Source organism: Nycticebus coucang, chromosome 14, assembly GCF_027406575.1.
Source record: "Nycticebus coucang isolate mNycCou1 chromosome 14, mNycCou1.pri, whole genome shotgun sequence".
Taxonomy (NCBI): Eukaryota; Metazoa; Chordata; class Mammalia; order Primates; family Lorisidae; genus Nycticebus; species Nycticebus coucang.
Genome location: NC_069793.1, coordinates 4,793,318 through 4,820,486, shown reverse-complemented (window position 1 = coordinate 4,820,486; position 27,169 = coordinate 4,793,318). Strand labels below are relative to the sequence as shown.

The window sequence follows — 27,169 nt, the reverse complement described above, 5'->3', positions numbered from 1 at the left end:
ATGATAAAGATGTGAACACTCCAAGAGACAAAGCAAAAGCAACAAAACACAAAAGTCAAAAATGGATAGAGGTGGCTGGGCACCCAAAGCATTGTGCACTGGGGCCAGCAGGTTTGAATCCAGCTGGGGGCCTGCTAAGCCAAAAAAAAAAAAGAAAAGAAAGAAATGGAGGGTGGCACCTATGGTTCAGTGAGTAGGGCGCCGGCCCCATATACCGAGGGTGGGGGGTTCAAACCCGGCTCCGCCGAACTGCAACAGAAAAATAGCTGGGCATTGTGGCGGGCGCCTGTAGTCCCAGATACTTGAGAGGCTGAGGCAAGAGACTCAACTTAAACCCAGGAGTTGGAAGTTGCTGTGAGCTGTGTGACGCCACAGCACTCTACTGAGGGTGATAAAGTGAAACTCTGTCTCTACAAAAAAAAAAAAAAAAAAAAGAAAGAAAGAAAGAAATGGATAGAGGTGGGGTAAGGTGGCTCACCTCTGTTATCCTAGCCCTTTGGGAGGCTCATGTAGGAGCATCTCTTGAGCCTGGAGTTCAAAGCTATAGTGAGCTCTGATCACATCACAGCACTCCAGCGTGGGAGAAAGAGCAAGACTTCATCTTATTTTTTTTAAAAAAAGTGCTAAATAACTGGTCATTTATAGCGGAGCCTTAATTAAAAGCAACATTGTATCTCACTTCAAAGAGAGATAAACAGAAGAGCATTCAACAAGTTTTCTTCCCACTGCTTGAACAGTTGTATAATGCTTACATGCAAAGATAAGCTAAAGTACTTAGCTTATAACTCAGTATTTGGCCCAGCCTATGAGGCTATTTGTACAACACACATACCCAATTCTACATATCTCCTGCACATTTCATATAGAAGTATGTAAATATATAGAAGAAAATCAAGAAAGTAGACACAAAACTGGTATAAGCAGAAGAGGAAAAAGGAGTTGGAGAATGTCATCAGAAGGAACTTGAGCCTTTCATATAATTTTTTTCAAAATAAATATAAATCACATATCACTTAAAAACTAAGACTTTCTATGCCAATAAACCTTAAAAAGGATCAATAGAATAAAAATGAAAAATTCACAATATCTTGTTTCTAGTCAAGATTTCAAACCCAAAGCCAGAAAGAGTCCATAAAATAAGCTATTATTATTCATTACTACAGTCAATTCGGCATTAACCACTTATTCTGTGAAGTTTGACTTTTACTTTAGAAAAATTGAAAAAACACAAATACACACATACACAAATCCAAATTACCCAAAGTCATTTTGTTTTGTTTTGTTTTTTGAGACAGTCTCACTATGTCGCCCTTGGCATCACAGCTCACAGCAACCTCCAACTCCTGGGCTTAAGCAATTCTCCTGTCTCTGCTTCCCAAGTAGCTGGGACTACAGGCGCCCGCCACAACGCCGGGCTATCTTTTGGTTGCAGCTGTCATTGTTGTTTTAGCAGGTCTGGGCAAGGCTCGAACCTGCCAGCTTCGGTGTATGTGGCCAGCACCCTACTCACTGAGCTACGAGCGCCAAGCCCCCAAAGTCATTTTCTATAGAAAGGGGAAAATTGGCTTGGCGCACAGAGCACAATGGTTAGGGCACCAGCCACATGCAGACTGGAGGGTTTGAACCTGGCCTGGGCCAGCTAAACAACAATGACAACTACAAGAAAAAAATAGCCGGGCGTTGTGGCGGGCACCTGTAGTCCCAGCTACGTGGGAGGCTTAGGCAAGAGAATCACTTAAGCCCAAGAGTTTGAAGCTGCTGTGAGCTATGACATCACAGCACTCTACCAAGGGCGACAAAGTGAGACTCTGTCTCAAAAAAAAAGAGGGGGTGTTTTACTATCACTCCTATTTTACATATGAGGAAAGTGAAGCTCAGAAAGGCTGCCCTAAAGTCAGAAAGCTAGTAAAGGGTTGTACCAAGACCCCAACCCAGTTGTGACCACCTTAATGACCTGCCTCTTAACCATTAAGGCTAGACTGCCCACTGCCTCCCTGCCCTCAGGCTGCTTCTTCATCTTTCAGATGAAAATCCCACACACCTCTTGAAAGAATAAAGACGTACCACAAGAATCAAGTACTAGTGACAACTCGTAGCAGGTGCTCTGCAAACAAACCTGGAAGAAACATCTACCCAGTGTGGTAGGTAGTAAGCAGGTAGGCTGCTGAAGGTTTCACTAACAGGGCTACATGAGTAACAACTGATGCCACAAATCGGAAAATTTTAGCATTGACAAAACAGCAAGAATGGACGCTTTCTACTTTTCTTCTGAGGACAGATACAAACATGCCCATAACATTAATTTTTAATCCTCACAACAATTCAGCTAAACTAGTTCTCTAGCTCATACAAACCTTTCTCAACACCCTGAAACATTATCAAGCTTTGTTTCTAGAAACTGGATGAAAATAATAGTTACACGGCCTATGTGAAAGCACAGGTAATAATAAGATGGGATCATTCAGCTAAGGCTGAAGAGGACACAGCTGGTCAGGTCGGTGTAGGCCCTACAGGACTTTCACCTCATTCAGCTTTAATCTAAAAGTATGCATCTTGAGTAGTTTAGGACAACTGATTTAGGAGATTAACTTTTGAACTGGAATGTTGTTTTGGGTTCTGGGTTATGCTGATTATTGTTTATTATGGGAAATAATTATGCTGATTGTTGTTTAAGATAAGGGTTAACAGCATGGCTTTTACTTTGAACTTTCATGTATAAAACGGTCATTTTGGAAATGGCAGAACAGAACAGAACAGTCCAATAGGCTACTCTGACTGTTCTCCAGAATCGCCAGCCTTATGACAAAGTTTGGTGGACCTATCCCTGTCTCTGCATACTGGCTGATAGTGACAGGAAATTGAATCCTCTTCGTCCAGTAACATATATATTTAAAACTCCTGGGCTTCATGGAAAATTACTGAGACAGGATTAAAGGTAGGTATTAACTCTGTGCTTCTGGAATCAGTAGTGCTGCTCCTGCTGGCACCCAAGTCCCTAACCCTCCTCAAGAACGGATACCAGAATGGACAGGATGTATCATAAAATAAGCCTTAATACTAGCACCAGCCCACAGGCCATTATTTCTCTCCATGGCTCTTCTGCTTCTGATTGCCTCTTTTTAATTTATTAGTCAGAATGAGAAAAAAAATTTTAGTATTAAGAAAGTATAAAAGTGTCCCACCCCTTCCTCAGGATATGTAATATATCATGAATGCTGAACTCCACTCTTTTCCTTCTCTTAAGACAGACTAGGCTTGTGATCTATTTTGATCCAAATCCCTTTTCCAGATTGTTTTTGGTGTTGGTACTTGGCTAGACTCAATGTTAACGTTTTCTAGCAATCAAATGATCCCATTTCAAAACGGCAATTGTCCTTGAAATCTTTCCCATTTCTGGATATAAAAAACGTACTGGACAGCACCTGTGGCTAAAGGAGTAGGGCGCCGGCCCCATACACCGGGGGTAGCGGGTTCGAGCCTGGCCCCAGACAAAACTGCAAAAAAAAAAAAAAAAAAAGTACTAACTAATGTGAAAGAGCTCAAAATCTCTAAGAAATTCCTCACTGACATAAGAACACTCATTACTAAAGGAAAAAAAATACTAACCCTTAACAAAATTAAAAATTGTAATTAAGCATATATCTGTTATTTGGTCATTCAGAGGTAGCAAGACACCAAAAGAATAATCCAAAATAGGAGATAATACTAGCAGCCTAAAAATAAAAAGAGACCAAACAGGCCAGGTGTGGTGGCTCATGCCTGTAATCCTAGCACTCTGGGAGGCTGAGACAGGTGGATTGCTTGAGCGTAGGAGTTGGAGACCAGCCTAAGCAAGAGCAAGATCCCATCTCTAAAAATAGCTGGCACTGTGGTGGGCACCTGGAGTCCCAGCTACTTGGGAGGCTGAGGCAAGAGGGTCACTTGAGACCAGGAATCTAAGATTGCTGTGAGGTATGATGCCAGGGCACCCTATCCAGGGCGACAGAGTGACACTCTGTGTCAAAAAAAAAAAAAAAAAAAAAAGAAACCCAACACATCTGCTGCAAAGGCCAACAGGATCACTATAGGCACTGAAATCCTGGCTAAGATATCAAAGCCCTTCTTTAAATGCAAAGCTGGGCTGATAAAAACGAGGAGAAAATTCTCACAGCCACCTCCATTCCCACCTCAGGTGGCTTCACTCCTAGCTAAGCTCTACCATGGTACAGAATAGTATCCGTTTTGGTCTTTGATAAATATCACGTGCCCAGACAGTGTTTAGTACATAGAAGCTCAATAAATATTTGTTGAACATTGACTATACATGTAGTCAGGGCATCTGGCCATTCTCATCCAACTAGAGCATGGCAGACAAAGACTGCCACCACAGAATAAAAAACAACAAACACAAGAGGAAATAAGTTTTCAGAAACCAATCAGATCGAAAAAACACATGCAAACACTATTATTACCTACAAATATACAGTTAATATAGGTGAAACAACACATTAGAGAAAGGATAAAGAACACAAGACTACCAACAAAAAACAAGCAGGCTTGGCAAAAAACTAAGTAGAATGTATCGAAATGAAAAAATACAAAGAGTGAAATTAAATTCAATCAATGAATAAAATATGGATTGAACATAACTAAAGAGAGAACTGTTAAAAGAGGGAGTTGATAGCCGGGCGTTGTGGCGGGCGCCTGTAGTCCCAGCTACTCAGGAGGCTGAGGCAAGAGAAGTGCTTAAGCCCAGGAGCTGGAGGTTGCTGTGAGCTGTGTGATGCCACGGCACTCTACCGAGGGCCATAAAGTGAGACTCTGTCTCTACAAAAAAAAAAAAAAAAAAAGAGGGAGTTGAGGCTTGGCACCTGTGGCTCACGTGGCTAAGGCACCAGCCACATACACCTGAGCTGGCGGGTTCGAATCCAGCTGGGGCCTGCCAAACAACAATGATGGCTGCAACCAAAAAATAGCCAGGTGTTGTGGTAGGTACCGTTAGTCCCAGCTACTTGGGAGGCGGAAGCAGGAGTATCGCTGAGCCCAGGAGTTGGAGGTTGCTGTGACCTGTGATGCCACGGGACTCTACCCAGGGTGACAGCTTGAGGCTCTGTCTCAAAAAAAAAAAAAAAAAGAGAGAGAGAGAGTTGAAGAAAATACCGGAAGGTAACACAGAAAGGTGACAATAATGAAAAAACATTAAAGAGAGCATGGAAGATGGATTAAAAAGGTCTAGGAAAAGTCTAAAAAGTACCAGAAAGAGAGAAACAAAAAAGGAGGTGAGACAGAATCAAAGCAATAATGGCTGGGAAATTTTTAAATTGAATATACCAATCCTTAGAGCAGGGGTTCTCAACCTGTGGATCACGACCCCTTTTTAACAATGAAAATACACTGCAGCATTAGGAAGGCTGAGAACCACTGCCTTAGAGGAAGGGTAAGAAATAAGAACTCAATGAATTCCAAACAATAAAAAAGAAAGAAATAAGAACTCTTCACATAAATAATTCTTAGTGAAATTGAAGAATAAGGGGGGAAACGTTTTAAGAAGGAGAAAAAAGTTTTAAAAGCTAGAAATAACCTACACAGGTACAACTGATTAACAACTAACTTCTATTTAATCTCAATAGCAACAAAGGAAAAAGATGGGAAGTCTTGTCAAAGTGCTAAGGGAAAAATAACCATCACCCCAAATTAAATATTAGACGAAACTATCTGTCAGAATGACAATATAAGAAAGTACAGACTGAGCACCTCTAATACAAAAATCCAAAATAAAAAATGGTTCAAAAACGGAAACTTTCTAAGCCTAACATAATAGCACAAGTAGAAGATTCTACACCTGACCTTGTGACCAGGTGACCAGTTAAAACACAGTTTAATCAGCATCGGCAGGGAGAAGACTCTCTCAGCCCCACGTCATCTGCTGTTGTTGAGCATCTGATAGAGGTATTGTGATGCTGTGGTCCTCAGTTGCCCTGAACACATTAATTTTTTACTGTAATAATGGTATGCCATATTTTTTACTGTTAAGTACTTACGTGTGAATAAGTGTAAGAAAATGACTGCTTATACACATATGTAGCCTATAAATTCAGAGTTAGGAAGGAGGGTGACACCAAGCAACCACAGACTGTTCATACGGATGGCCGAGATCTTTGCTTTCTGATAACTCAATAATTTTGTTTCATGCACAAAACTATTAAAACTATTGCACAAAATCACAATATGAAACATAAGTGAATTTTGTGTTTAGGCTTGGGTCCCATCTCATAAAATATATGCAAATATTTCAAACTCTATTAAGAACAAAAATCCAAACTCCAAAACACTTCTGGTCTCAAGCATTTTGGATAAGGAATATTTAACCTAAAAAAATAATGTCTAATTTGTAGAGTTTTAAAAGCAACAAAATAAAAACTAGACGACTATGAATCAAGAACAGATATAAAAGGGAAATATTCAAAGGTTCTTGTAAGGATAAATATATAAACTTTAGGCTCAAAATTAAATATAAAGTTTCTAAGATTACAAACAAATGTACAATTTCGGTACCACTAGGGGTACATACAAGGAGCAGACAGGACTGAAGAAAAAAAATCTTACAATACATAAAGCAAAAAAAGAAAAAGAATAGGGAAAAGGCCAAGTTAGAAAGTGCAAAGAGAAGGGTGGCGCCTGTGGCTCAAGGAGTAGGGCGCCGGTCCCATATGCCGGAGGTGGCGGGTTCAAACCCAGCCCCGGCCAAAAACCACAAAAAAAAAAAAAAAAAAGTGCAAAGAGCAGAAACAAACCAAGTATTTCAATCACAATTAAATGGAGTAGTGCATCGGTTTAGATTCAGATTATAAACCACAGTCTAGCTGTGTGCTTCTTTCAAAAGGCACATCTAAAACATAAGTCCACAAAAAGTTTGAAAATAAAAAGGCAGCTCAGCACACAATTTGGGAAGCTGAGGTAGGAGAATCACTTGAGGTCAAGGAGTTCAAGACTAGCCTCAGCAACACAGCAAGATAGTCTTTGTAAAAAAACTTAAAAATTGGGCGGCACCTGTGGCTCAGTCGGTAGGGTGCCGGCCCCATATACCGAGGGTGGCGGGTTCAAACCCAGCCCCGGCTGAACTGCAACAAAATAATAGCCGGGCGTTGTGGCGGGCGCCTGTAGTCCCAGCTACTTGGGAGGCTGAGGCAAGAGAATCGCTTAAGCCCAGGAGTTAGAGGTTGCTGTGAGCTGTGTGAGGCCACGGCACTCTACCGAGGGCCATAAAGTGAGACTCTGTCTCTACAAAAAAAAAAAAAGAAAAAAAAAAAAACTTAAAAATTAGGTAGTCCCAGGTAGTCAGGAGTCTCAGGCAAGAGGGTCACTTGAGCCCAAGAGTTTGAGGGTGCTGTCAGCTATGACGCCATGGCACCTACCCAGAATACAGAGACTGTCACAAGAAGAAAAAAAAAATATGGCCAGGTGTGATAGCTCACATCTGAAATCCTAGCACTCTGGGAGGCTAAGGTAGAAGGGATGCTTGAGGTCAAGAGCTTGAGACCAGAATGGTCAAAAGTGGGACTCCTATCTCTACAAAAACCCAGAAAAATTAGCTGGACACAGTGGTGCACACCTGCAGTCCTAGCTACTTGGGAGGCTGAGGCAGGCGGATGGCTTAAGCCCAGGAATTTGAGGTTGCAGCTAGCTATGGTGAGGCCACTGCACTCTAACCCAGGCAAAAGAATGAGACCCTGTCTCAAAAAAATTTTTAAAAAAGAAGACAAAGAAAAATAAAGAAAAGGAAAGAAAGTGAATGGGCAGAAAAAAATATAGCAAGTACTAACCAAAAGTCACTTGGCATAGTAATAAAACACCTGACAAAATTACTTCAATGGAAAAAAAAACATTCCTAGAGATAAAGATTTACAGAATGACAAACTGCCCAAGTCACAGGCTATTTTAAAATTTTAAACTTACAGGTAAAAAGCAAAAACTGAGAACTACAGAAATTTGACAAATCTCCCATTAAAGTATAGCTGCTCCTCAATTTACAATGGGGTCATATCCCAATAAACCCATCATAAAACGGAAAAATCCCAAGTCAAACTACCCAAAGTCAGGGACATCAGGTATTGTATTTTAACTTTCTCACCCCCACCCAATAAGTAATTGACAGAAACAGACAAAACTAAAGACACCAGTATGTGAATTTAATTAATGTTATTTCATCTAATAGACATGGAAAAGCCTCACCTTAACACTGGAAACATAAATCCTTTTTAAACACACATGGAACAGTGATAAAAATCTGCACATCCTAGATACCATTACAAGTCTCAACAGACTTCAAAGAATCAAAATCACATTAGACCACACTTTATTAATACAATTTAAGTCTGCCATCAATAACAAAGATTTTTAAAAGACAATATGCCAAGATTTTTCAATATACCTTCTAACCTTGTCAGTCAAAGAAGAAATAATTAAAATCTGAATATGAAAAAAAAAATTTTTTTTGAGACAGTCTAACTATGTTGCCCTCAGCAGAATGCTGTGACATCGCAGCTCACAGCAACCTCAAACTCTTGGCTCAAGCGATTCTCTTGCCTCAGCCTCCCAAGTAGCTGGGACTACAGGCGCCCGCCACAATGCCTATTTTTTGTTGAAGTTGCCGTTGTTGTGTAGCTGACCTAGGCTGGATTCGAACCTGTCACCGTTGGTGGATATGGCTAGGGCTGTAACCACTGTCCTATGGGCACCAAGCCTGAATATGAAAATTCTATATAGCGAAACTTACCAAGTGTAGTTGAAGTGGTACGTAAAAGGAAATTACTACTTTATTTAGACATGTATGCACATGTAAGCATACAAAAAGGCTAAAAACCAAAGGCTAAAGTACTGTTTTAAGAAATTAAGCATTAGTGACTAATTACATATATGATAAAAATTCAAGGTGGTCAGGCATAGTAGTTCATGCCTGTAATCCTAGCACTTGGGAGGCCGAGGCAGGTGGATTGCCTGAGCTCACAGGTTTGAGACCAGCCTGAGCCAGAGTAAGATCTTGTCTCTAAAAATAGCCGGGCATTGTGGTGGGAGCCTGTAGTCCCAGCTATTTGGGAGGCTGAAGCAAGAGAATGGCTTAAGCCCAAGAGTTTGAGGTTGCTGTGAGCTGTGATGCACGACACTCTACCCAGGGTGACACTGAGACTCTGTCTCAAAAAAAAAAAAAAAAAGATTCAAAACATGTTACAATTTCCTGCCAATGTATTAGAAAATTTTGACAAAGATAATTTTTTTTTCTTTTGAGATAGAGTCTCACTTTATTGCCCTTGGTAGAGTGCCGTAGCGTCACAGCTCACAGCAACCTCCAGCTTTTGGGCTTAGGCAATTCTCTTGCCACTGCTTCCCAAGTAGTTGGGACTCAGGTGCCTGCCACAAAAAACGAAAAAATACAGTACTTTTTTTTGGAGACAGAGTCTCACTTTATTGCTCTTGGCAATAAAACAACCTCAAACTCTTGGCCTCAAGGGATTGATTCTCTTGAGTCACCCAAATAGCTGGGACTATAGGTGCCCACCACAATGCCTCGCTATTTTTACAGTCAAGGTCTTGCTCTGGCTGGTCTAGAACTCAGCCTCCCAGAGTGGTAGGATTACAGGCTACCGTACTTTTTTTAAAAAAAAATAGAAAGAGTAATTATCAAAGTAGGTTTATCCCAGAAAGGTTAAGCCAGGAATTGAAGTTTTTACCTTCCCAAATTTGTTAAAGAAAAAAGGGGGGAAAGTTTTTTCAGAAAGTAAAACTTAGAATTTTACCAATTTTTACCTTCTCCAACTTGTTAAAGAAAAAAAAAGGAGGGGGGTAGTAACCACACATTTAATGGTGAAAACTAAAGGCATTTCTGGCTTGGTGCCCATAGTTCAGTGGTTAGGGCACTGGCCACATGCACTGGGGCTGGAGGGTTGCAACCTGGCCAGGGGCTACTAAACGACAATAATAACAAGAAAGTAGCTGGGCATTGTTGTTGTGGACGCCTGTAGTCCCAGCTACTCAGGAGGCCGAGGCAAGAGAATCACTTAAGCCCAAGAGTTGGAGGTTGTTGTGAGCTATGAGGCACTCTACTAAGGGCGCCATAGTGAGATTCTGTCTCAAAAAAAAAAGAAAACTAAAGGCGTTTCCCTTAAAAGTAAGAGCATTTATATTCTTCATTGCCACAGCTGTACTAATCAGCAATGTAAGACTAGAGTAAGATATAAAAGGTAAAAGAACAGGAAAGAGATGAACTATCATTATTCAAAGATGAGATGATTATCTACATAAAAATCCCCAGAAGAGTCCAGTTTACTAAGTTAGAGAAGTTACTGAATATAGAGCCAACTGCATTTCCATTTATCAGCAAACAGAAAATTTAACTTAAAAAATATTTACAATGGTAACAAAACTATAATGTATGCGATATAGTTTTGAGTATTTGTCCCCTCCAAATCTTGTGTTGAAATCTGATCCCCAATGTTGGGGGTGGAGCCTGGTAAGAAGTGTTTGGGTTATGGGGGCAGATCCCTCATGAACACTCTGATGCCACCCTCTCAGTTGTTAAGGTTTCACTCCATTAGTTCTCAGTGAGAACTGCTTGTTAAAAATAGCCTGGCACCTCCTTCCTTACTCTCCATGTGACACTTGCTCTCCTTCACTGTCCACCATGAGGAGATACTTTCTGAGGATCTCACCAAAAGTAGATCCAGGCACCATGCTTCTTGTACAGCCTGGCCAAGAGAGCCAAATAAACCTTTCTTCTTTATAAAATACTCACCTTCAGATATTCCTTTATAGCAACCCAAAACAGACTTAAGACAGTACCCAATGAATAAATCTAACAAAAGATGTACAAGACTTGTAGGGAGAAAAGCCATACTTATACTAAATACAACCAGCTACAATGCCCCCCAAAAGACCTGAAAATTTTCTTATGTTCTGTGCTTTCATTAAATATCTACTTTAAAATCTCATAAACACAGAAAAGGACAAGCCACAAACTAGGAAAAGATATTATCACACAGATAACCAATTAAAAAAAAGATTCTTAGAATATGTAAGAATTCCTACAAACATAAACCAAACAACCAATAAGAAAAAAAAGATTTAATCAAGCATTTCACAAAAGTGGAAATCCAAAAGACTAGAATAAGAGAACATTTAAACCAGGTAAAAATAAATAATGAAAATGGGCAAAAGACTAAAACAGACACACAAAGAGCCAACCAGCTGTATCAGCAGCATTATTCATAACGAAGTACCACTTCACATCCACTGGCCTGGCAATTAAGTAAAAACCAAAGAATGAAAACTAGTAAGGGTCAGTGAGGACAGGGAGAAAGCAGAACCCTGATATAGTGTTGTTTTGAAAGTGCAATACAATCTGGCCACTTTGGAAAAGGAAAAATTTGGCAATTCTTCAGAAAGTAAAACTTAGAATTGCCCCATTACCCAACAATTCCACTCCTAAATGTATCAAGAGAAATAAAAACACATCTACCCAAAGACTTATGCCCAAATGTTCACAGAAGTTTAATAATAGCCAAAAAGTGGAAATACGTAATACAGAGGAAAAAAACAAACCAAAGTGCTTTTCCTATTCTCTTACTCAGCAATACCTCTACAGCCATGCATATCTAACAAGTGATCAATTCTGCAACAGTCACCAGCTGGGTGTCCTTCACTCCAATTCCAACAGTATCCACCCAGAAAAAGTTTCAGATCCCACAAGAATGTCCGCCACTTCTGACCAACAGACTATAAATCAGGGTTACCAGGACCTTGGATCAATGAATTTGCTAGAGCTACTCACAAAACTTAAGAAAATACATTTGCCAGTGAGAGAGGATACCTGAGAAGGGTACGGTCCAGGAGAACAGGTCTTCTCAAGGAGACCACAAGGATACACCTGTAGGGTCCTCCCCATGGTAACTCAGCTCTTGGGAATTTATAAACTTAGTAAACTTAACTTCCTGGAACTTGAAAATTTCCAAGTTCAGTGAAATCCTATAGTTCTGTAGGGGCTGGAATAGCATCTCCCTCTTGATTCAAACTGGCCAATGAGAAGGATACCTATGTGTTCGAACTTTTTTTTTTTTTTTTTTGAGACAGAGCCTCAAGCTGTCACCCTGGGTAGAGTGCTGTGGCATCACAGCTCACAGCAACCCCCAAGTCCTGGGCTCAGTGATTCTCCTACCTCCGCCTCCCAAGTAGCTGGAACTACAGGCACCCACCACAATGCCCGGCTATTTTTTGGTTGTAGCCATCATTGTTTGGCGGGCTCAGGCTGAATTCGACCCCGCCAGCTCAGGTGTGGCTGGCGCCTTAGCCACTTCAGCCACAGGTGCTGAGCCGTATGGGTTGGAACTTTTTGACTGATAAAAAAGGGAAAGAACAAGCCAGTTGGAGTGTGGCCATTTGGAATTCTTCTATGCCGTAAGCTCCCAGCCAGTGAATAAAGCCCTTCCTCTTATAAATATGGTGTTTGGGTGCTCTTTCTCTCCGTTGGGCCTCATCTTCCTGCAACACCAGAGTTTATTATAAACAATATTACAAAGAATGCAGATGAAAAGATGCATTGGGAGAGGTAGCGGGAAAAGGGGACTGAGCTTCCGAGCCACCTCCAGGAACCTCCACATTTTCAACTATTCAGAAACTCCAAGAACTTAGTCTTTTAGGGGGCTTATGGAAGTTGCATTACTCAGGCAATGGATAATTATATCACTGGTCACTGGTGATCAGTTCAAACTTCCAATCATGGCTAGGTCTTCCCAGTGACAAGTTCTCAATTTTTTTTTTTTAAGAGACAAAGTCTCACTTTATTGCCCTCAGTAGAGTACCGTGGCGTCACAGCTCACAGCAACCTCCAACTCCTGGGCTTAGGCGATTCTCTTGCCTCAGCCCGCAAGAACACCAGGCTATTTTTTTTGTTGCAGTTTGGCCAGGCCGGGTTCACACCCTCCACCCTTGGTATATGGGGCCAGCGCCCTGCCCATTGAGCCACAGGCGCTGCCCACTAGTTCTCAATCTTAAACTATCTAGGCATGGGCTAATTAGCAAGGTAGTCAACTCATTAACATACAAAAGACAAAAAAAACATACAGAAAGACACCATTTTGGAGATTTCAAGAATTTTAGGAGTTGTATGCCGGGAAACCAGAAGACCGAATATATATATATAGGGCAGCCATAAAATTCCTGTACAATTTTAAAAAGTGTGCAATTTAAAATTGCACACAAACTTTACAGACACCCTGCATTTCACTATACCGCAGGAAACAACACAAATATCCATTAACTGATAAATAGATAAGTAAAATGCACTACATCTATGATAGAATATCATACAGCAATTAAAAAGGATGAAGGACTGATACTAATACAAACTAAAACGTGGATGAGCCTTGAAAACCCTACACTAAGTGAAAGAAGATAGTCACAAAAGACCACAGACTGTATGATTCTATTTATATGAAATATCCAAAATAGAAAATGCATATAAAAGGGGTTTTTTTGGGGGGTGGTGGTGAAAATGTTCTAAAGTTAGATCAGTGATGATGATCACAATTCTGGGAATATATTAAAATCCATTCAACTGTACACTTTTAATGGATGAATTATGTGGTAAGTGAATTATATCTCAATAACATTATTTTTAAAAAACTTGGTGGGGGGGCAGGTGACTCACGCCTATTATCCTGGCACTTTAAAAGGGATTTGAGGGGCGGCACCTGTGGCTCAGTGAGTGGGACGCCAGCCCCATGTGCCGAGGGTGGTGGGTTCAAGCCCGGCCCCAGCCAAACTACAACCAAAAAATAGCCGGGCGTTGTGGCGGGCGCCTGTAGTCCCAGATGCTTGGGAGGCTGAGGCAAGAGAATCACTTAAGCCCAAGAGTTAGAGGTTGCTGTGAGCTGTGTGACGCCACGGCACTCTACCGAGGGCGGTATAGTGAGACTCGGTCTCTACCAAAAAAAAAAGGGATTTGAACCCAAGATTTCAAGACCAGCCTGAGAAAGGGCCAGACTCCATCACTACAAAAGAATTAAAAAAAAAAAAAAAATTAGCCTGGTGTGATGATGCATGACTGAGTCCTATCTATTTGGGAGGCTGAGGCCAGGAGTTGGAGACTGCAGTGAGCTGATGATGTCACTGCACTCAAGGTTGCTGACAGAGCGAGACTGTCTCAAAAATTAAAAAAAAAAAAGGAAGGGAAGGTAAAAGGAAGGGGAAGTGAAAAGTAAAAAAAAAAAAATAAAAATTAAAAAAAAAATCTTGCTAAAATGTCCCATAAACTAAAAAAAGAAAAAAATTAATCCTGAGATGTAAATTCATACCCACCAAACTGGCAAATATAAAAAAAAAAAAAAAAAGTCTGACATAGGGCCATGCCTGTGGCTCAAAGGGCTAGTGCTCTGGCCCCATATGCCAGAGGTGGCAGGTTCAAACCCAGCTCGGGCCAAAATCTGATTAAAAAAAAAAAAAAAAGGTGGCGCCTGTGGCTCAGCGGGTAGGGGCCGGTCCCATATGCCGGAGGTGGCGGGTTCAAAACCAGCCCCGGCCAAATTATAAAAAAAAAAAAAAAAAGGCGGCTCCTGTGGCTCAGTCAGTAAGGCGCCAGCCCCATATACCGAGGGTGGCGGGTTCAAACCCGGCCTCGGCTGAACTGCAACCAAAAAATAGCTGGGTGTTTTGGCGGGCACCTGTGGTCCCAGCTACTCGGGAGGCTGAGGCAAGAGAATCGCTTAAGCCCAGGAGTTGGAGGTTGCTGTGAGCTGTGTGAGGCCACGGCACTCTACTGAGGGCCATAAAGTGAGACTCTGTCTCTACAAAAAAAAAAAAAAAAAAAAAAAGTCTGACAGTACAAAGAATTAGTGAGGATACACCGCTGGTAGGAGGATAACAGCCACAACCGTTTGGGGCAATAATTTGCACTATCTGCTAAAGTGGAAGATGGACATGCCCTACTACTATGCCCTGCACTTCTCTCCAAAGTTCATACCCTGGAGAAATGTTTTTGCACTTGTTTACAACAGCATTCTTTCTTACTGCAAACAACCCTATTCTCCATGACAGGACAAAGAATAAAATGAGACACGGTCTGAAATATAACACAGAAGTGAAAAACAATAAGCTACAGCTACATGCATCAGTGTGGACAAACCTCCCCAGGTGCGTTCCTCACTTTCCTCCCTTCCCAGTTTTAACTCCACTTCCCACCATGAAATCCCTCTCTCAACCCTCTCCTGCTTTGCCATTTTTGCTTTAAAAAACCACAACTCCAGTTAAATGAAGTACTGCCTACCCTGTTTCCAGGGAAAATAACAGAGCATACTGCTTCCCCAGGCAGGCCATGCCATGCTGCTAATGTATTCACACACATTAGTACTTTTCCATGGACCATTTCCTCTTTCCTTCTCTCTCCTCACACCCCATAGCCCCCAACTCCCCCTCATTCTCCTTGACTGCTGAGAATTTCTTCCATTTCGTTGGAGAAACACACACACACACACACACCCCAAGAAGAAGAAAATGTCCACATGCTCCCCCTATCCCATTTCCCTACTCTGCTCTCACTCCTCACACCAAAGGGCCCATGGATGCCAATTCTCCATGTGGACACTCAGTCCATTCCCTGTTGCCTTCCCCAGCGTGTGGCTCTGGCAAGGAAGGGTCATCACTCCTGTGTCTTCAAGTTGTTCATTTACTAGAGATTCATTTCCCACCAACACTGCAAAAATGCTGCGATTTCTCCCATGTCGACAAAACCTCAGGATCCCAAATCTCCCTCCATTAATCCCCAGGACAGAGTTTTCTCTATGTACCTTCCTCTTAGTCCTTCATTATTGCTCACTTCCAGGCTTTTTTCACCACCACACTGGACTTTAATAAATTCTATGCTACCAAAGGACAAGTCTTGGCCCTCATCGCATCTGACACTACAACAGGAGTACAAGGCAGAGGATGCCACTCTCTCCTCTAAGACAGCTTTCCACCAACTTTCCCTTGGTTTGAGATGTCACCCTCACATGGTTTTCCTCCTCCTCAGAAGCTGCTCCTCCCAGACTTCCTGACTGGGGGACTTACTCCCCAAGCTGCCAAGTGCCATCTAAACACTGCAGACTCCCTCATTTCTATGTCCCAATCTTGTCTCTCCAGTCTGCTCTCTGAAAGCTTCACAGAGTGAGTGTCTAAAACCCAACTCCTGTTCTTCCTTCTACAACCTGCTCCTCCCCTCGTCTTCCCTTTCTTCATGGATGGCGATTCCCACAACAAGCAAAACTCCCTGGTTTCACCCTCCACTCCACTCTCACACCCATACCCAACCTGCCAGCAAATCCTGTCTGCTCTCCCTTTTCCAGAAGAGTCCAGAATCCAAGCACTTCTCACTACCAGCCTTGCTCCACTTCAACCCAAGCTGCCATTAGTGCTCTGCTGGATCACTGATCAGCAATGGCCTCCAGCCTCTTTCCAGCAGGTAGGGACAGCTAGTCTTTTTTTTTTTTTGAGACAGAGCCTTAAGCTGTCACCCTGGGCAGAGTGCCGTGGCATCACAACTGATAGTAACCTCCAACTCCTGGGCTCAAGTGATTCTCCTCCGCCTCCCAAGTAGCTGGGACTATAGGCATTTGCCACAACGCCTGACTATTTTTTGGTTGCAGCCATCATTGTTGTTTGGCAGACCGGGCTGGATTCAAACCCGCCAGCTCAGGTGTATGTGGCTGGCGCCTTAGCCACTTGAGCCACAGGCGCCCAGCCGGGACAACTATTCTTAACGCAGCTTGAGGGGGACTTTTAGAAACCAGATCATGCCACACCTCTGCTCAAAATACAAAATGACTTCCTATGCACCAAGAAAAACAAAATCTCAACCTACCCTCCTACCACTCTCCACACCAGCTTTCTGCTTTGCTTTTTTTCTCTGCTTATATTACCATTGGCTACTATATCTTTTACTTATCTGTTAACAGTCTTCGTCCCACCAAAATGTAAGTCCACAAGGGCAGGGACTTTTGTCCCCTTTGCTCACTGATAACATACCTGGCACTAGAGCAGTGCCTAAGTCATAGTAACTACTCAAACATTTGAGTAAATGGATCTCAAAAACAAAGTGAGTTGGGGGGGAGGGGGGAGAAGACAGACTAAATTGATTCAATTTACATAGCTTAAAGACAGGCAAAACTGAAGTTACATTATATAATGATACATTCACAGACAGCAATATCACAAAGAAGGAAAATGATAGGTGGGGGCAGTCAGAAAGGGGGAAGTGATCAGCGGAGGAGACACAGGGAGCCAAAGGAATGGCAACATTCTATTTCTGAAGTTGATTAGTGGGGCACAAGTGTCTGTTTTAATGTTGGATAGCATCTGTACACGTCAATACAATGTAAAATCACATTAAAAGTTAAAATAAAAAATAGATTAGAGTAGGCACTGGCAAACTATGGCCTACAGGGACAAATTCAGCCTTCTGATTGTTTTTTTCTTTTTTTTGAGACAGAGCCTCAAGTTGTTGCCCTAGGTGGAGTGCTGTGACATCACAGCTCACAGCAACCTCCAACACCTGGGCTTAAGCGATTCTCTCGCCTCAGCCTCCCAAGTAGCTGGGACTACAGGCGCCCACCACAACGCCTGGCTATTTTTTGATTGCAGATGTCATTGTTGTTTGGCAGGCCCAGGCTGGATTCGAACCAGCCAGCGCTGGTGTATGTGAGTGGTGCCTTAGCCACTTGAGCTACAGGCGCCAAGCCGCTCTGATTGTTTTTATAAGTAAAGTTCTATTGGAAGACAGACACTTTCATTTGTTTACGTACTATGGCTGTCTTCACACTACAAAGACAGAGTTGAATAGTTACAGATGTTTACCCTACAGAGTCAAAGTATTTACTAACTAGCCCTTCACAGAAAAAGTTTGCAGACCATCAATAGAGATGTCTGGTTATAATGTGGAATTTGTAAAGAAATTAAGTGCAGAATCAAAAAGATCCAATCATCTGTTACACATATATTGATCCTTCAAGGCGTAAGTGATTATCCACAGTATGTTGGAAAAATACGGTTCTATAAAACATGCAAGAATCCATAGCAAACAAAACTACCTTTATAATGTCCTGGGTGCCAGAAAGAAACAGATTTTAAAGATGACTGTTTTAGAAAGCAAACTGCAAATCTCAAATTTATGCTCTCTACTCTAGCCAAAGAGGATTATGTTATATCTATTTTATTTACATAAATGTGGATAAGAATATTACCATATTTTTGTACTTAAGACATATCTAACACAATCCAACTTTGGAGGAAAAAAAATTTGCACAGAATACTAACTCTATAATCACCCCCACCCCAACCACTATCACAATATACTTCACCAGAGTAGCTGGTTGACCCTCACAACTTCTCTACAATCTCATGTTTCATTTCTCTCCTTCAGGGGATTCACTAATGTACCTTAAGAGTTGTTGCTGTCCTTATTCTATTATTATTGAAAAGATTAATAACAATAATAGTATAAATATCAATCTGTGCTGGGCACTGTGCTATACATTTACTATTCACTTTACAAATAAGGATACTATGGAACAGAGATGTCAGCTAAGATCAGGATAGTATAGCTGCAAAACTGAGTCAGAACCCAGCTATTTTAGACCCCAGGCGCTCTAGACCACCACAATATACAAATATAAACAGTAAACTAATTTAAATTGCACACGAACTTTATGTCCACCCTGTAAAGAACAGGCACTAATCTGTGGAAAGTCCCTTAACAACAAAATATTATACCTATGACAGGCGCCAAATGCGTAGTTTGTCAAATCCAAATAAAGTGAGACCAAGACGGGCACACTGAAACGGAGAGAAGAGGGGTCAAAGAGTGTTGTTGAAATCAGATTGGGGAAAGTCTCATTTACAGACAATAGAGGCAGAGGAGACCTGCCCATTGTCCAAAACAATGGAAACTCATGTATCTCTGTATCAACAACAAAAAAAAGAGACACTGTCCCCTTACCTACCACACAGTGACAAAAAACTAGCACATACTACCACCATATCCAGCTGTGATGTCATTCCTGAAACAAATAGCACTAAAATGGTGATCTAGTGGGGCTACTACAATCCTAAACAATCAGGAGGAACTGACATTTCTCCACTGCTTCCAGGTCCATTCTTCCATATGGCCTAAATTTTTCTCTAAGAATCAATGACCTCTAAGTTCTCTTCCAGTTCAAAACTATGACTCTAATGAAAGGAAGCCTCAAATGGCAAATTAAGTCAATACTCTAGGTCAATTTTCCTCCATCCACAGCCCCTATCTGGGGACTGAGTCTATCCAACCTCACCACCTAACCATGGAGCATGCCTTAGTGGGCAGTGTGACCTGCCCCGATTAAAGTCTCAGAGTGCAATGTGTTACTCACAGGCAAGTATTCTTTCCCTTCTCAACGGGTATCTGCCACCAGTATTCTTCTTCAGATTTACATCTGGGTTGAGGGAACTGGAGGCTCCAACTAGCAATGCCACACAGCCTTCTCCAAGTTTGACTGAACCTTCGATCATACCCCTATTTCCACAGCCTTTTTAGTCCTGCTCTCAAAAACAATCTCATTCCTCTCTCCTTTGGGTCATCAGATTTCACAGCAGTCAACCTCTGGGGCATAGAAATGATTTTCAAGTCAATATATATACCCACTGTAAAAAATTTTGGAACCAGTAATACCCTAATTTTCTCCAGGGTTGCTGAGAAATACAAAATCAGAGCCTCCTTCTATGTGTAAAAAAATGTTCAGAACCGGGGGCGGCGCCTGTGGCTCAGTGAGTAGGGCGCCGGCCCCATATACCGAGGGTGGTGGGTTCAAACCCGGCCCCAGCCAAACTGCAACAAAAAATAGCCGGGCATTGTGGTGGGCGCCTGTAGTCCCAGCTACTCGGGAGGCTGAGGCAAGAGGATCGCCTAAGCCCAAGAGCTGGAGGTTGCTGTGAGCTGTGACGCCATAGAACTCTACCAAGGGCAACAGAGTGAGACTCTGTCTCAAAAAAAAAAAAAAAAGTTCAGAACCTAGCCGGGCGTTGTGGCGGGCGCCTGTAGTCCCAGCTACTCAGGAGGCTGAGGCAAGAGAATCGCTTAAGCCCAGGAGTTGGAGGTTGCTGTGAGCTGTGTGAGGCCACAGCACTCTACCGAGGGCCATAAAGTGAGACTCTGTCTCTACAAAAAAAAAAAAGTTCAGAACCTATACAACGTCAATTGCATAAATTTAGTCAACTGTACAGACTTCACTAGTACATCTAAAACAGGTCATCACTAACCAGCTGTAAGTGACAGATAATAAACATTCTCTACCACAGGCAAAGCCAGCTCTTGGTCAAGTCTGTGACATGAAAACATCCTAGTTAGCCAGAGGTTAAGAGGCATTTTCACATACTGCCAGATGACTTTTTACTCATTTCTTCACCATCTAGCAATCTACTTGGTATCCAGATGTCAATCTGTAATCTTCCAAAAGCTGTGGGTAGGCACAGTGGCCACCTGTAATCCTAAGATTCTGGGAGGCTGAGGCAGGAGGATTACTGTAGCTCAGGAGTTCAAGACTAGCCTGAGCAAGAGCAAGACCCCATCTCTAGTAAAAATAGAAAAATCAAGCCGGTGTTGGGGCAGGGGGCATGTAGTCCCAGCTACCTAGGAGGTTAAGAGACAGGAAGATCACTTGAGCCCAGGAGTTTGAGGTTGTTGTGAGCTAGAGCCTGGGCAACAGAGTAAGACTCTAGCTCCAAAAAAGAAAAAGAAAAGAAAAGAAAGAAAGAAAGCTGAAATAGAAAGGGGCCTTTCGGGCGGCGCCTGTGGTTCAGTGGGTAGGGCGCGGGCCCCACATACCAAGGGTGGTGGGTTCAAACCTGGCCCCAGCCAAACTGCAACAAAAAAATAGCCAGGCATTGTGACTATTTTTGCGCCTGTAGTCCCAGCTACTTGGGAGGCTGAGGCAAGAGAACCGCCTAAACCCAGGAATTGGAGGTTGCTGTGAGTTGTGTGACGCCACAGCACTCTACCGAGGATGATAAAGTGAGACTCTGTGTTCAAAAAAAAGAAAGAAAAGAAAGGGAGCTTTCATGACAACTAAATCCAAAGTCAAAAGTCAAAAGGTCACCAAAACAAACCTCCAATCAACCTAGATCCACACTGCAGCAAGGAAGGGAAGAAAAAAAATCCCACTCAAAGCACCATCCATTTCAAGGATGCCTCAAGATACTTAGAAAGAACCTACATCAAGCCTGTGAGGGGTTTGGAACCTGAGAGGCAGTATTTCAAGTCTGAATGATGGGCAAGCAAGGGATACAGAGTAATAAAACATCTATCTTATCTATCACAACACAACAGTTTCACTAGCATGGCAAGAATTATACTGCTTTTTAAGACATCTGAAACTAAGGAGGCAAGTCAAAGTAATCATTTAGTACAAATGATTAACAAAGGTCTAACTATTTATTCATGTGCAAAACTTCTGATCTCTCCACCACCCAAACTTTAAACAAATAAGCCAACCGACCAGCAAACAGAAGCTTTTGTGGCTTCTTAAGAGACTTTTTATACCATGTACAATTCTAATAAGCTCTGTTATTTGGTCTCTTTTGAAATTGCTTGCCTCTCCCTCTGGACTACAAGTCCTTAAGGGCCTCTTCATCAGTGAATCCCTAATATCCAGTACAGTTCCTGGCAGAGTAAGGACTCAATTAATGTATTTGCTGATCAAATAAATGAAGATTAGAAGTAGATGGGGTCTCTTGTACTCCTCAACATAGCCACAGACAGAATTTCAGGGTAAAGAATCAGAAAATGACTTTTTTTTTTTTTTCAATTGTTTTTTGGCAGTTTTTGGTGGGGGCTGGGTTTGAACCTGCCACCTCCAGCATATGGGGTCAGCTCCCTACTCCTTTGAGCCACAGGCACCACCCAGAAAATGACTTTTATACGTTCAGACACTACCATTTAGTTGTTGAAAATTTGTGTGTAAGTTTTCATGCCAACACTGTTCCATTCAATAAAGTAGGTAATCTACATTTTAAGTATGAGCAAGAAACAAATCTCTGCCCTCCTCTCTACTACTGCACCTCATATCCCCAAAAGGTAAGAACACTCTATCGGGATCCAGTGTCCAGCGCACAAAAGGGTCTCCTTTACTAGCAGCCAGCGTCACCATGGTAAAAGGCTTAGCACACAATATGCCTCTCCTGCCCCCAAAGGGCAGGATTAGCAAATTGATCCAGAACTAAGTATCTGGAAATAGGTAGGTCTTCATTTAAAAAAATTAAAAAAGTTGAAGCTGGCATCTAAAGCAGAACTGAGTTGAATGACAAGATGAGGGCAAAAGATATAAAATCCAAAAATCACACTAGTTTAAGGTTATTCAGCATGGAAAGCAAACTAAGCTGGGACTGCACGATAAGGTAGCACTGCCATGAGTTAAAGGGAAAACGTTTCTCAATTACTTAATTAAATCAATTCATTGATTTTTTTTTTTTAACTTCAGTCTTCAGGGCGGTGCCTGTAGCTCAAAGGAGTAGGGCGCCGGCCCCAAATACCTGAGGTGGCGGGTTCAAACCCGGCCCTGGCCAAAAACAAAACAAACTTCAGTCTTCAGGCACCTGAAAAATGATGTAAATACACCCCCACTACAAATAATTTCCAAGGCAGGATTTAGGTACCGCAAAGACAGTTCATAGATCATCCAGAGGTTCCCTTAATTCACAAACCATCCCTGAAATCTGTGGTCTAGAACAGAGGCCCCAAAACCCAGCTGCACTTCAGTATTGTCTAGGAAGCTTTTTAAAAACAGGTTCTCGATTCTACCACAAATTTCCAGAAGTGGAGTCCAACATTCATGTCTTAAAGTATCCGAATGATTCTAACACAGGCCAGTCTAGCATCCATCTAGAGCAGGGTTTCTCAACCTCAACACTGTTGGTACCTGGGGATGAAGAATTCTGTTGTTTCAGAGGGGGTCTCTTATACTATGTAAGCCGTTGAGCAGTGTCCTTGGCCTCTTCCCTCTAGAAGCACACTGCCCATACCCAAACATGTGACAAGCAAAAGAAAGTCTGTAGACATTGCTAAATGTTTGAGGTGGAGGGCTCACCCCCAGCTAAGAATCCCTGATCTAGAATAAATCAAAATCCAATCATCGTAAATGTTCTGAAGGAAAGAACCTAAGTGTGGTGGCTCATGCATGTAATCTCAGCAATACTGGAGATTGAGGTGGTAGACTGCTTAAGACTTGGGAGTTCGAGACTAGCCCAGGCAAGATAGCATAACTACATCGCTAGAAAAATAAAAAATACTAGCCAGGGTGTGGTGGCACATGCTGTAGCTGTAGTCCCAGCTGCTTGTAAGGCAGAGAGGCAGGAGGATCACCTGATCCCAGGAGTTCAAGGCTACAGTAAGCTATGATTCCCACTGCCCTCCTACATGGGTGACAGAGACTGTATCACTTAAACAACGGGAGATGGGGCAGCGCCTGTGGCTCAAAGGAGTAGGGCACTGGTCCCATATGCCGGAGGTGGCAGGTTCAAACCCAGCCCTGGCCAAAAACTGCAAAAAATAAAAAAATGGGAGATGGGGGAGAAATATGAAAGCTGCTTAAAGCCAAGAGGCCAGGTCTATTTTTCAGTACATCCTGAGGAAAAGCAGCTAACGCTGCACAGCCAAAGGGGCTCAGATCTTGACTTAATAAGGACCAAACCAGCCTCTTCTGCTTTTTATAATAAACTCTACGCAGAACTTCAGTTGTGCAGATAGAAGAGCCTCATTTTCACTATCATTTATTTACTCTTAAGTATAATAACATACTGTAAATATATATATATACACAGACACACAGGTTGCCTCTCAAATACCAAAAACATAAAACTGCAAGATACAAGTTTATCATAGAAACAAACTGAATACTGATCCTGACAAACACTGTTTAAAGGAGGAGATGTTTACTTGTAATAAGTACATTATCTTTGTATCAGATGCAAAAACTTACCTTAAAAACCTAAGCAACTGGCTTGGTGCCTGTAGCACAGTGGCTATGGCGCCAGCCACACACACCGAGGGTGGCGGGTTCCAACCCGGCCCGGCCTGGGCCAGCTAAACAACAACGACAACTACATTAAAAACTAGCCAGGTGTCGTGGCAGACACCTGTAGTCCCAGCTACTTGGGGAGGCTGAGGCAAGAGAATTGCTTAAGCCCAAGAGCTTGAGGTTGCTATGAGCTGTGATGCCACAGCACTCTACCAAGGTCGACATAGTGAGACTCTGTCTCAAAGAAAAAAAAAAAAAAGAAAAAACTAGGCAACCTCACCCTACCTTAATTTTACTAATATTCCTTTTCTGCTTAAATATGGTCTAATTCTCAAATTCTAAATAGATTGAAACTGGCGAGATTTTGCTTTATTTAGTTTGGTTTGCTATACTTTACATTAAAGTTCTCTAAACACAAAACAATTCTCTTCCCATCTTTGAGTAAGTTCCTCCAGCAAGATGCTCATCTGTACTTAACTCTACCAAAATACACTTCCCAGAGCAACAAAGCAAGCCAGGTCTCAAGCAAATAGAGTAATATCAAGTAACGAACAACAGGAAAGGCATTAAGAGACTGAGTTTATGTAGGAGTGAGGTTGGTACTTGGTTAAGTATGCTGAACTCCCTGACCAGACGTACTAAAGTGCGGAAGAGCTTCCAAAGCATTCATCCAGGACAACAGCTATTTCCCAAACAATCTTTGCTCAAGTATATAGCAATACACAGTATCCTTTCAATCTTCAATAACAAGGAGTACACTAGGAAACCCTGAAGTTATGGATTTGGGGGGCCAATCAAACCCAAGAAGCAGTATCCAAAAGTATATAAGAAACAGAGTCCTACTTACACTCCTGATGGGCTTTTCTGTATTTAACCAGTTCTTTAAACAAAACATGCTGAGGTACCACCTCTAATTAACTACTCTAGCAAATGTGTGTAATTTAATCAATCTTCAACAACCCCTCTCCTAAAAAGTTAACCTCCAGTTTACTTTTTCCGCCCAACTAACTCTTACATACACAGAGCTTTCTCAAGAATCACCAAGACACAGAGCTTAAACACTCACTTGACTTCCCAATATGTAAACACTTAGAAATCAAATTTAAATGAATAATAATAGCCACCAATACTGAGCTGATTCTATGTGCCAAGCACGGTTCTAGCTATTTTAATGTATTAACTCATCTGTCCCCACAAACTTATGGGGTGGACACTATCATCATTCCCATATTCCTGAGAAAGCAGGGACACTGAGTAACTTGGCCAAGGTCACAGAACTACAAAGTGGTCAAACCAAGATTTGAACCCACATGCTCTTAACTCCAAAGTAAAGAAAACTCCACCACCACCACTAAGGTGTGGGTCTCACACATTTTGCTGAGGCACATTTCAATGGCTGGAAATCTGGAATCCCTTTCCCACTGGATGCCTATCTGCAACATGACCTTGAAGACAAAAATCAAAGTAAACTTCACATTAGGAAAGCGGAACAACGTGAACATTAACAAGTGTTGTGAGGCTGAAAGGAAACAACTACTGAGTGCCCTCTCCTGTAAAAGCAAAACATAAACAAAGCTCCATCCCTCCCTACAAAGAAAATGCTAAGTACCAGGAAAATGACATTAAGTCATGAGGCTGAAACCTCAGGTTGAAAGTCAGGGCTGAGAGACTTATTTCGTCCACCTACAACTACAGGTCCACAGCATGTGTGATCAAAGCAATGAAGCCCTCGGGAGGAAACTCCTCCAAGTTAAGAGAGAAAAGGCTTCTTTAAGAGGGAGGTACTTTAAGCCACAAGAAGGACCACCTCTCTGGCTCAAACACACCGGGGAGGCATTTGAGACCGAGCCTACGTCCGAGCCACAACACTGGGGCTAAGAGATGACTGGGAAGGCTACTGAAAGACTCCGAACTAGTTGGTGTGTACTCCGATGACTCTGCAGCGAATTAACAGAAACCCACAAAACTTGTTTCCCGGAGAAGAATCCAACAATGGCCTTTGCGAATCTCTACGGCGAGTTTCTGCCTCAACTTGACACGCTCCCCGAGGCCCCTGGGAGTTGTCCCGCAGCCCGCAGCCCGCAGCCAGGAGGCCCGGCGGGAGCGGGGCCCGGGCGGTGGGAGACGCTGCGGGCTGGGGCTGGCGGGGCGTCAGGGCTGGAGCCGGAGCCCCGGCAGGGGCGCGTCTCTCCCGCCCGCCCCGCCGCCGCGCCAGGCCCTGACCGTCAACGCGGCGCTAAGTTCGCCGCCGGGGCCGCGTCCCACCGCCGGCGCCGAGTCCGGAGGGGCCCCCGGCTGACAGGAGCAAGCGGGGAGCGGCTGGGCAGGACTCGGCGCCGCGCCTCCCGGGCCCGCGGAGCAGCGAATTCCGGGGGGGAGGGGAGAGGGGCCGGAACGCTCTCTCCCCGTGCCGCCGAGGCCCCGGCGGGGCGGCCTGGCCGCCGCCCGCCTGCCCGCGCGCCCCACGCGCCCCGCGCTGCAGCCCGCCCCGCCGCCCTCCCCCCATTACCTGGAGGTGCCCACGACCCGCCGCTAGTTGCGCTCAGGCGGGAAACTCGCTCACCGACACCATCAGCGAAGCGCCCAAAATGGCGGACGTATCAAGCAGGCCTTGAGTTCCCCCACCCTCCCTCGGGCCGCCTCGCAGCCAATCGTGACCCTGCCCCTGCCCCCAGCTCCACGCTTATTGGCCTCCCTCGTCCACCCCCTGCAACCTATTGGATCGCCCAGCGGCTCCTTTGCATTCACTCCGATTGGCTCACAGGCCTAATCAGTCAAGTGCAAGGGGCGCGTTCTTTTCCCAGGGACTTGATGGATCCGGAACCTCTAGGACCCAGATCCTGAGAAACAAATCAGATATCGGGAGAAACCTAGCTGGGTCCCCTTACGCCGTAGCAACAGCAGGGCCTCTACTTAACGGGCGCTTCAGATCACCAATCCGAGCGGCCTATGCTTTTTCGGCTATATAAAGCCAAACCAATCATGGCCATGGAGCTGGAGCTGCAAGCGAACCAATGGGGTAGCGGGACGACCAACCAGGCAGGGCGAAGGGCCGCCAGGAAACCGGTGATGACGTGTGCCACAATGTGTGCCGGCGGCGGAAGCCGAAGTGGACTAAGCAATTA

At 43.2% G+C, this 27,169-nt stretch overlaps 1 protein-coding gene across 7 annotated transcripts in view; it reads right to left on the bottom strand.

Annotated features, from left to right (window-relative positions):
* Positions 1-26,677, bottom strand: part of PPP6R3 (protein phosphatase 6 regulatory subunit 3) — a 146,473-nt gene extending 119,796 nt beyond the window's left edge. For 4 of the 7 annotated variants that reach the window (XM_053561210.1, XM_053561216.1, XM_053561217.1 and 1 more), the window contains exon 1: positions 26,554-26,677. The gene's annotated coding sequence lies outside the window, so the exon portion shown is untranslated. The remainder of the gene's footprint in view (positions 1-26,553) is intronic. The other 3 variants (XM_053561213.1, XM_053561212.1, XM_053561215.1) reach the window with 2 other exon arrangements.
* Positions 26,678-27,169: the final 492 nt, after the last annotated feature.